General features: G+C 44.8%; 1 protein-coding gene across 1 annotated transcript in view; it reads right to left on the minus strand.

The window, feature by feature from the left end:
• Positions 1 to 6,078, minus strand: part of tspan18b (tetraspanin 18b) — a 31,289-nt gene extending 25,211 nt beyond the window's left edge. Inside the window, exon 1 of the mRNA XM_047597179.1 lies at positions 5,767 to 6,078. The gene's annotated coding sequence lies outside the window, so the exon portion shown is untranslated. The remainder of the gene's footprint in view (positions 1 to 5,766) is intronic.
• Between the last annotated feature and the right edge of the window lie 3,175 nt (positions 6,079 to 9,253).

Raw genomic sequence — 9,253 nt, forward strand, 5'->3', positions numbered from 1 at the left:
AGAGGCTTTAAAAACAGATCTGCGCAGAGCTCAGCAGGCACAGTACCATCCTCAAAAACTCAAAAGCTGGAGTACAGTACAGACTCAGAAATGAAATGCTGGGGTTTCTATGCTGCAGTGCGATTTCATCACAGCTGCAAAAGTTCACGTAAACATCTTAGAAGGGCCGTGTAGAAAATGAGTTGCCGCTATAGCCGTATGTTGCTGATGCATATTTGGGCTCCTCAGGTAATTACTTTTTTTTGTGAGTATAATGTCAGAAAACAGTCAGTGCGTTGCTTAATTGAGCTATGCTCAAAATTCGACTTTCTCACTACAGCCCTTGTCCCAGTTTACATGCAGCGCAAGAAAATCGAATAACTGTTCTCCTCTTCCACACTAGGTGGCGATACGTGTCTTTTCAGTGGGATAATACCACGTTAATACGGCCCAATTTCCGGTTGACCTATTACGTGATATAATAAACAAGAGTCGTTCGTGCGGCAGACCGGCGTTTCAAACAACAACCAGACGGATAATAGTACATTTTTTAATTTTTCTACATAATGTTCGCGCTACTTCTGGTGCAGGTAAGATCTGTGCTATCCCTCAGACGGCTCAGTTTCTCTTCTTCTTCTTCTGTGATTGGCTTTCTTGGATGTTTTTGTTCTGGGGTCACACGGTGGGGGAGCATGGTGGTGGAGCATGCGCACACGCATTACCCGATGAAAACTCTGATTCAATCGCATTATCTGGGTGTCCAGATCGGACAATGAGAACGATTTTAATCGGAGTAACGCGTTTACATGCACTTAAGTTCTCCTGTTATAGTCCGATTAAGGCAATAATTCCTTCTTTTTTTTTCACGTGCACGTAAACGCACTGAGTGAAGAGCACAGATCACGCTTCCCTAAAGGCAATCCAGAAAATCCAGTTCATTCACAATGACAGCAGCAAAACCTCCCAACAGAGAAGCTGGAAGTTGAAATGATATCAGTCCATTAATCAAAAACATCAGGACATGAAGAAGTTGTTTCAGTTCTGACTTGCACGTCCCGACGCTCACTTGTACGCCAAATATTTCAAAACACATCACTGGCACCGATCACTAGTCGACACCTGTAACGTTTCACAAAATGGAGAAGGGACGCTCCAGTCTTAAGATGGAGTCTACTCACATTTATTATATACTCTGAATAATGCAGTTTTTGTTCATTCGCAAAACACGTCTCGCCCTCACATTGATTCATAAGCAGTGCACAATCCTCCATTTGTATAGGAAGCTGAATCATGCGGAGTTTTATCAAAATTCATGATGCAAAAATATAAATAAATAAAAACAAGGCGAGAATATAAAAAGGGTTTCAATATTAGTAAAAAAGCCCCAGTGTTAGGCGGAGGGTGTGGAAAACAATCACACGTCTGTAAAACGAGCTCTTCCTCCCTGGTTCTGGTTGATTAGCACCCACCTTCCTCCAGCCCAGGGAGACGACACTGAGTCAACCCGGCACTGTGGTGCCAACTTAGAACTGGTTCTTCTTCTTCCGAACAAAAAAACAAAAACAAAAAAGAAATGACTCCCTTCATTTTTACATGCGAAGTGTACACTGGTGTGCTGCATCTTGTGTGCAACGTTTTTCCAAAGGCAGTAATGTCCTTAAGCCTCCTTCAGTGCATCAGAGTTGTGCTCCACTCTCTCTGAAGCCAGACAGGTAATCTCCGCACATGTCAGGCCTGTGTCACATACCCAGACACCTGGCCAGCTTAAGCCCCTCTCTGAGCTTTGACTACATCTGGGGGATGAAAAGAGCACAAGGTGATGAAGAAACCTCCCGGCTGAAGCAGAGGATTTGCCGAGCGCGCTCGCTCTGTGTAATGACCGGCGGATCCTCGCCGGCGGCCTTTAATGGACAACTGAATAAACTGGTTTATTAGTCCTGAAAAAACATTATGCAGAGGGAAAGATGGCTGGAGGGGAGGGGAGGGGAGGGGGGGATTTCAAGATAGATTTGAACGTCCCGAGAAGGGGCTGAGTGCACCTTCAACTAAGAGCCTATCAGGCCATAAGCCCATTGGAGAGTCTGCTATCTCCAGAGCACAGCTTGTCAAATACATACCTTTTACCTCATTACCTGCTCAGCACCGCCATTATTGAGGGAAATAGGGTGAACGCAAGATAAGCACAAAGAATTCTTGGGTCGAGCACAAACAGCCGTCCTGCTTCCTCCTGATAAAAAGGGAAGAGAGGCCCTTCGGCTTCCTGCTCGCGTCGAGCTCTGGGGCTGCCAGCTGCCCCGCGTTTAGGTCACTCACTACTTCCTGGCCCATGTGGAGACACGCAAGGGGCAAAGGAATGCACAAATGTGCGAGTGTGTGGATCTGGCTGAAAGTTAATCTGAAACTGAGCGACGCTCGACAGCGGATTAAGTCCCGCCACAGACACCTTCAGAGTTGCGATTCATATCTCCGGTCTCCGACTTTTAGGGGGTTACACAAACATCTAATAAAAAGTTTATAACACACAATAAAGCAGTTTGTTTCATGTACTCGCCAACAACTATACACTGCTTTGAAGCATACATTGCTAGACACAGTTATAAATTAATTGTGTCTTCACAGGAGAAATAGATAAACACATCTGAATAAAGTCTTTAAAGCAAATGATAAGTAATTTATCGAGTTCTCCTTTCTGCCACAGTTTCAGTGTTGCTTCACCCTTAAGTAACATTGCACTAGACACATGTGATCGGGTCACATCATCCTTAAATTATTCTACACAGTAACTTTATTGTTATACAAAGCAATGATTGGGAGATAACGCCTTTCCCCCTGACTGAATATGTGACCATGTCAGGCTGCTTTAGTATTTTGTTCTATGTTGGTGCGTGCATGATTAGTGGGGACTCATCACTTGTGATCCACAGAGAACAAACAATATGTTTTTCTCCCCTTTAACTGGTGGACTTTACCAATATGAACTTTTTTTTCCAGTTGACAGTTTGTTCTATTTTGCCTTTTTAAATTCACCTCAATTTCAGTTTTGCAGTACCCTGATATATAGTTTTATTTCAGAGAGTTGTATTCAGGCTTTGCACCAACGCCGCATGTTAATAATCCAGTTTTAGGCCGGGACTAGATCATCAGTAGAGCTTTGATCTGGCCTTGATCATAACTTTAAGAAAAAAAAAAAAAAAACAGACAACATCAAACCACCCTGCTTGGACACAACAGAAAACACGCTGCAGACATACAGCGTAATAACGCACACCTTTGCGGCTTTTAAACAGCTGATGAAAAATAAACCTTTCAGAAAGTAAATTATTTCTGCCAGCGAAAAAAGCAAATTTCATTTTCTCATGTGTCCCGACAACAAAGATGCTGAACCCATTACAGGCTGAGGCCTCTGCATCACACACATTAAATGAAGGGTCCTCTAGCAATCGAAAAAAGCAATTTTCTCATTGAGCCAATAGATACTCCATTTCGTTCCGGGCTCTCTACGGACCACTGCTGCCGTAGTGGGGCTGATACAGGGGAAAGCGAGTGTAGAGTGATGACCCAGCCTCGTTTTCCCTGTGCCTTGGCTGCTCTGAGCCCATCAATATGGATACAGACGTGCTCTGCAGGCTGGATGAGCGAAGGAGCGAAGAAAGGGATGATGAGAAAGGATGGGGACAAGAGGAAAGAAGGTATAATGGATGGCGGGGAAGGAGAAGGTGGAGCAGGATGAATCCCGGATGCAGACTCAGGGCCATCGACTAAATCACTGGCCAAACAAGCGGCGGCCTCATCTGCATGCACATCAGCTGATATTAAGGAAAGCGAGTGAAAGTGCGAGAGGGGGACAGGAAATAAAAATCTGAGACACCCAACCATGCGGAACCGCGGGCTGATTAATTTCAGGCCTTTAATGAGCGACGCTCTGTCAGGCCAGGCGGCATCAAGTCAGTCCTCCCGTCTCTCTCAGCGGGAGCTGCCATACACCAAAATTCACACCCCCCCCCTCGTCTGTGCCGAGGCCTGGATGACACGGGAGCAGTAAACTGGCCACACGTTGTCTCGGCTCTCTCTCCTTCCACCTCACACTTTCTACCCCTGCTAATGTGTTTTGCTGTTCGTTTCATAGCCGCCGTTGTAGATGTGTGATTAAGAGCAACACATTATCAAAGGCACTATTAAAATGAGCCTCGCACCAGGTGTTCTCTGTCTGTAGGTGGAATAAATACCAGCTTGGAGCGGCGTGGAGATTTGAATCCACTCAAACCTGCTCCCATTTAATTGCTATTCCCCACGGCCCAACCGAGGAAACGGAGACGCATTGTTGCCGCTTAACTTTCCTCCCTGTTTATAAATTGAACTGTAGTGTGCGATTTACACATCCCAAAAATCATCAGCGGCCAAAGATTTCTATTTCCCAGCACTGACGTGAGTCAAAATGAAGAGAGAAAGGCTTCAGGCGGAGTTTAGTCATCTGTGTTGGCAGCTGCTCCGAAAGCATCAATACTACTGTTTCATTTCTTGCGTTTTTTTTGTTTTTTTTTGTCAAGGCCAATGTTCACCATGGTGAACAAACACGCCTCTGTTACCAGTTTGTGCGCTTCCCTCCCCGCCAACCTCCTATTCATTTGGTTTGGTGGGAAGAAAACAAAGAAAACACAAAGAGCAAACAAAGACGGAAAGAAGGAAAAAGAAGGAGAAAGCTTTACCGCTGCCGTATAGTAGCCGCAGCTCATTAACCATGACAGAAGCTGTCAGTCGGTCCGAGGTGGTGGTGCTGCGATGTGATTCTCCTCTTTCCTGACACACTGTGCCTGCCTGAGGCTGACGGAGGGCTGGTTTTGACAGCAGCAGCAGAGCACCCTCACCTGGACCCTCGTGTGCGTATTAATGGGTCCCTTGGAGCCAATCTCCTTGGGCAAAATCTGATTGGAGTCCGATTCCCAGCGGTTGCAGAGGAAAAACTTTTGCTCTGAATCTGCACTTTTCGCTGATGCTGGGGTTCAACTCAATCAGCACATTTCACTCTGACAAAATCACCATAGCCTTGCTCGGATACCTTATCAGTGAAGTACTCAAGTGATTTGCAAAAAAAAAGCATGTGACCATGTCCTAAAAGTTTCCCCCTCTTTAGAGTCTCTGGATGTGACAGCGACTGGGATTAGGTGGTGTTTTTGGATGATGCATCACTCTGATTAATGCAAACTGACAGTGAACTCCCGCCCTACAGCTAAGGTAGCGCCGTGCGAGGCATCCAGCTGGTGACCCCATACATCTCTGCAGACAGCCACCTCGGGTCGGGCTGGACCCCCGTGGGAAGGATGCCAGCTTTGAGACTGACACACATCACTCCAGACTCTCCCTGCTGTCAGATTTCTCACAATACTGAATGAGACACCGCCACCATTACTTTAATGTTTAGGGACAAGTGGATGCATGTGTGCGCGTCAATGTTTTATTCCAAAAGAGACCTGAAGGCAACCAACTCTACAAGCTGTAACAACCCAATTAAGGACTTGAACAATTCCCAAAAGCTTGTGGTTTTGTTTGTGATTTTGATTTAGTTCCTTCACCTCTACTGAGAGGAAAAAAAAAACTTGCTGCAACAAAGTAGCCCGATCAAAAATCAAACATTGCGCACAACATGCCCCCTTTACTGACTTCTTGTAAATACTAACGCAGCTCACTGAGGCAGTTCAACGAAATCAAACGAGCAATTTAGACAGAATTTGAATAAGAAACATAATTTGTATATCTATCTGGGGACACTCCTGCGAACACGTTTCTTACCTCAAAGCGCAGCCCAGTCCTGAAGCCTCCTGACAAGCTGCTCCTCTCCTCTCTGTGAAAAATATGACTTGTTCGCGGAGCGTGCTGGACGCGCGTGTTCAGGTGGAACTAAATAAAAGGGCTGTCGATCAGCCGGGATGTCCACTGTGGTGAATTTGTGACCAGCAGCAGCGTCCGCGTTGTTAAAATCCAAAGCACCGCTCCGAGATCTGCGATTCCCAGTTTGGACAAGCATGCAGTGTTGAGGGGGAGATTGGTATGCAAACAGTTTTCTGAACTCACTGAAAGCTGAGCGGCTCCGGCAGCCTGCTCTGCTCCGGAGGGCGGAGACTCTCTAGCGCGCACACACACACACACACACGCGCGTCTCTGTTTTACCTCCCACCATTGTCACTCCTGCACTATGTGGAGTGGTAAATATTCTCAGAAGCACAAAATATGTGTTTGCCACTATGTTATCCATAGCAGTGGTTTGGTGGCATTGTGTCTCTTATAATTAGGGGGGAGGGGATTTTCCTACTGCTTTCTCCAACTCTAAGGCAAAGCTGAGCTAAGTGGTTTATTTAATAGACACACACACTGATCAGGCATAACATTATGACCACCTATCTAATATTGCGTCCGTCTTCCTTGTGCCTCCAAAACAGTTGTGACTCACCAGAGAATGGACATGGATCTACTGATGGTGCCCTGTATTGTCTGGAAACCGAATGTTATTGTGTTATTGTGTGTGTGTGTGTGTGTGTGTGTGTCAGGCGTGGGTGGAGGTGTTTGGTCTGATCTAGGTGGGTGGTACACGGTCCAAAAGTTTCCCATCAGAACACTGTATTGTCTTAAGATGGTCAGTGTTATTTACTTCTGGCAGTGGATTTAATGTTGTGGCTGATCGGCGTGTGATGTGGTTTGGATCCTCTGACACAACATAGTTCCAATTATTTCCAAAAATGTTGTCATAACACCAGGATGGTAAGAGTTGGATAAAAGCGCATTCTCCGTTTTAAAGTCGGGTACGTGGACCACATCATTTATTATTAACGTTATTTCAGTTTTTAAACTTCTTCTATTTCCACGTGGCCTTGTGCAAATGAAGTCAAATCATCAAGCCAAGCTTAAATATTAATTTCAGATCAGAGGCCGCAACACTTAATTCATCAACTGATTAGTCAAAGTGGAGAAAATGAATAATATCCGACATTTTTAATGGTCAAATAATGAGTTATTTCATGAGCAAAAACACCAAAATATTCCTTCGTAAATTCTTTTCTGTCCTTCTACATGTAAATTATGAAGGACATTTCCGACATCACAATTTTAGATTTTAGATCGTTTGACTGAACTGGCCAGATCCACTGCCAGCTCATGAAAATGCTACTTTAAGATGATTTTGTGATTTTTCTGCAGAGAACAAACTTTTCTCTGGAGTAAAACTGATCCTAAGGACAGTGGGAGTCAATCTCTCTCCTTTCATCTTTTTTTTTTTTCCTTACAGATGAAAAGTTATCATCAGTTTTGTAGCATAACAAACAACCACCCAGAACAACATGTTCCAGGCATACAGTAATGTTATTTTTGCCAGCACTGATACCAACCCCTGTTCAAGCAACAGATAAGCGGCAACTTTGAGATAGGGGGCTGATAGTTATTGTTTGTCCCTTGTTAATTATTCATGCTGTGTGCCTCTCCCACCAGCCAGAAAACAAGAGGAGTACTTTTGTACCGGGTTTGGAAGGGATGGGGTGGGGGCTTCAAGTGTTTTCTCTCCCTCTGTGCTCCTCGTGTCACCAAATCTACTACAGATGGAGAGCCAGATAAGCGCTCCAGAGACTGATCTCTTTTGCCTTCTCCTCAAAGGTCGTGACACTGACATTCCCACTGGCATACGTGATACTTCCAGCCCCCAGTCGTCTTGTCTTTTCTCCTGATCCCTTTACTCTTCGCCCTCAGGAACAATTTTAAGTGCATTTCTGAAGTTAAGAAGAGGAAGAAGACGTCCAGCCGCTTATGGCGGACTTTAAAACCCGGACAAAGAAATAGCTTGTGGATGAAGGTTAGATTGAAAAGCTCGTCGGGCGTACGGGGCCTCCGCCTTAGTAAAGACAAGTATCGCAGGAATGGCTTGGCCGCAGAAGGAACAGCTGTGAGGTATTTTCTTTTTGGCTCCTTGGGTATTTTGAGAGGGCTCAGGGTGTAAAGAAAGACCGAGGTGAATCACTGACTAAACAGCCTCCTCTTCTCGTCTGAGTGCTCACACGGATCACCGGCCCTCTCCTCGAGCTCTGATGCCACTCACTTTAATGATTATTTGTTTTTCTTAGCTAATCAGTGATTGATCAACAAATGTAGTGATCTGAGACCCTTGACATTTAGCACAGCAGTCAATACGCGGCACTAAAATCACTCTACAGTCTCAGATTTTGACTTTAGAGATAGCCTAGGAATTGGTCAGATTTGTTTCAGGTTCAGTACGCTGTATTCCAAAAGCAGAGAGTGATGTAAAAGACGGAGCAGCATTTTCTGTCCAAACTCAAAATTAATATTTGAGGTGGGTGAAATAAAGTGATGGGAGGTTGTGCAGCTGCTGGGAACAAGAACAAAAACCCGTTTATTTGTTTTATTATTAGCGCAAAAGCTTCCAGCTAAGCCATGCGGATGTTAAACCACAGAGAATTTGGATCTCACTCAGAGTTTATCACGTGCACGAAAGTCATTTGAAACCCATTTTTTTCTGGCACGATCTGGTGTACGGTCTACTTGTCTGTCATTCACCCGGGCTCCTGCCAGTAAAATGTATTCTTGTGTCCATGTTAATCACATAAGATATACCCACACTCACGGGAGGACCGAGCTAGCTCGCAGGCTGCTCCTCACATGCACATTCTTATCTCATGCAAAGCATTTTAATACAATTTACACTGCCAGAGCCTCGATTTCACACACGGAGCATCATACCACATGCTATCTCATTATAACAGGCCACGGCCATGCCTCACCAGCTCTCACAACCGTGTTGTTTTGTACAGACAGATGTATACATACACACAAGGGATCTAGTCTTAAGGAATTTCCAGGGCAACAGCGCGGCAGTAATTTAATATTCCGCGTAGTGTGGAGTAATGCGACGCTGGATTGTTTTGTCTTTAAATGTTTTTTTAAATATGCAAATATGGAGTCCACGTAAACACGGGATGATGTTTCATCATTCTGTGGAGAGTTAAGTGGCTCTACCTCACATTAAAACCGCACCAACAGCTCGAGGCAGCGACGTATAACCATGTCAAAGCACGAGAATAAAAGAAACCAGAAAACGTGGAACTTCCTTAATCATTTTCTACCAACAAGCTAATTCCAACATTCCTTTTGGTTTCAATTCACTTCAGTTCAATTCAAATAAATTGTGTGAATCACAATGCAAATTGTCTCAAGACACTTTACAAGACACAGTCCGACCTGGCTTGAGCAGGACCCAGCTCATGTGGATGGACCCATC

This window comes from Mugil cephalus, chromosome 10 (assembly GCF_022458985.1).
Source record: "Mugil cephalus isolate CIBA_MC_2020 chromosome 10, CIBA_Mcephalus_1.1, whole genome shotgun sequence".
NCBI classification, from domain to species: Eukaryota; Metazoa; Chordata; class Actinopteri; order Mugiliformes; family Mugilidae; genus Mugil; species Mugil cephalus.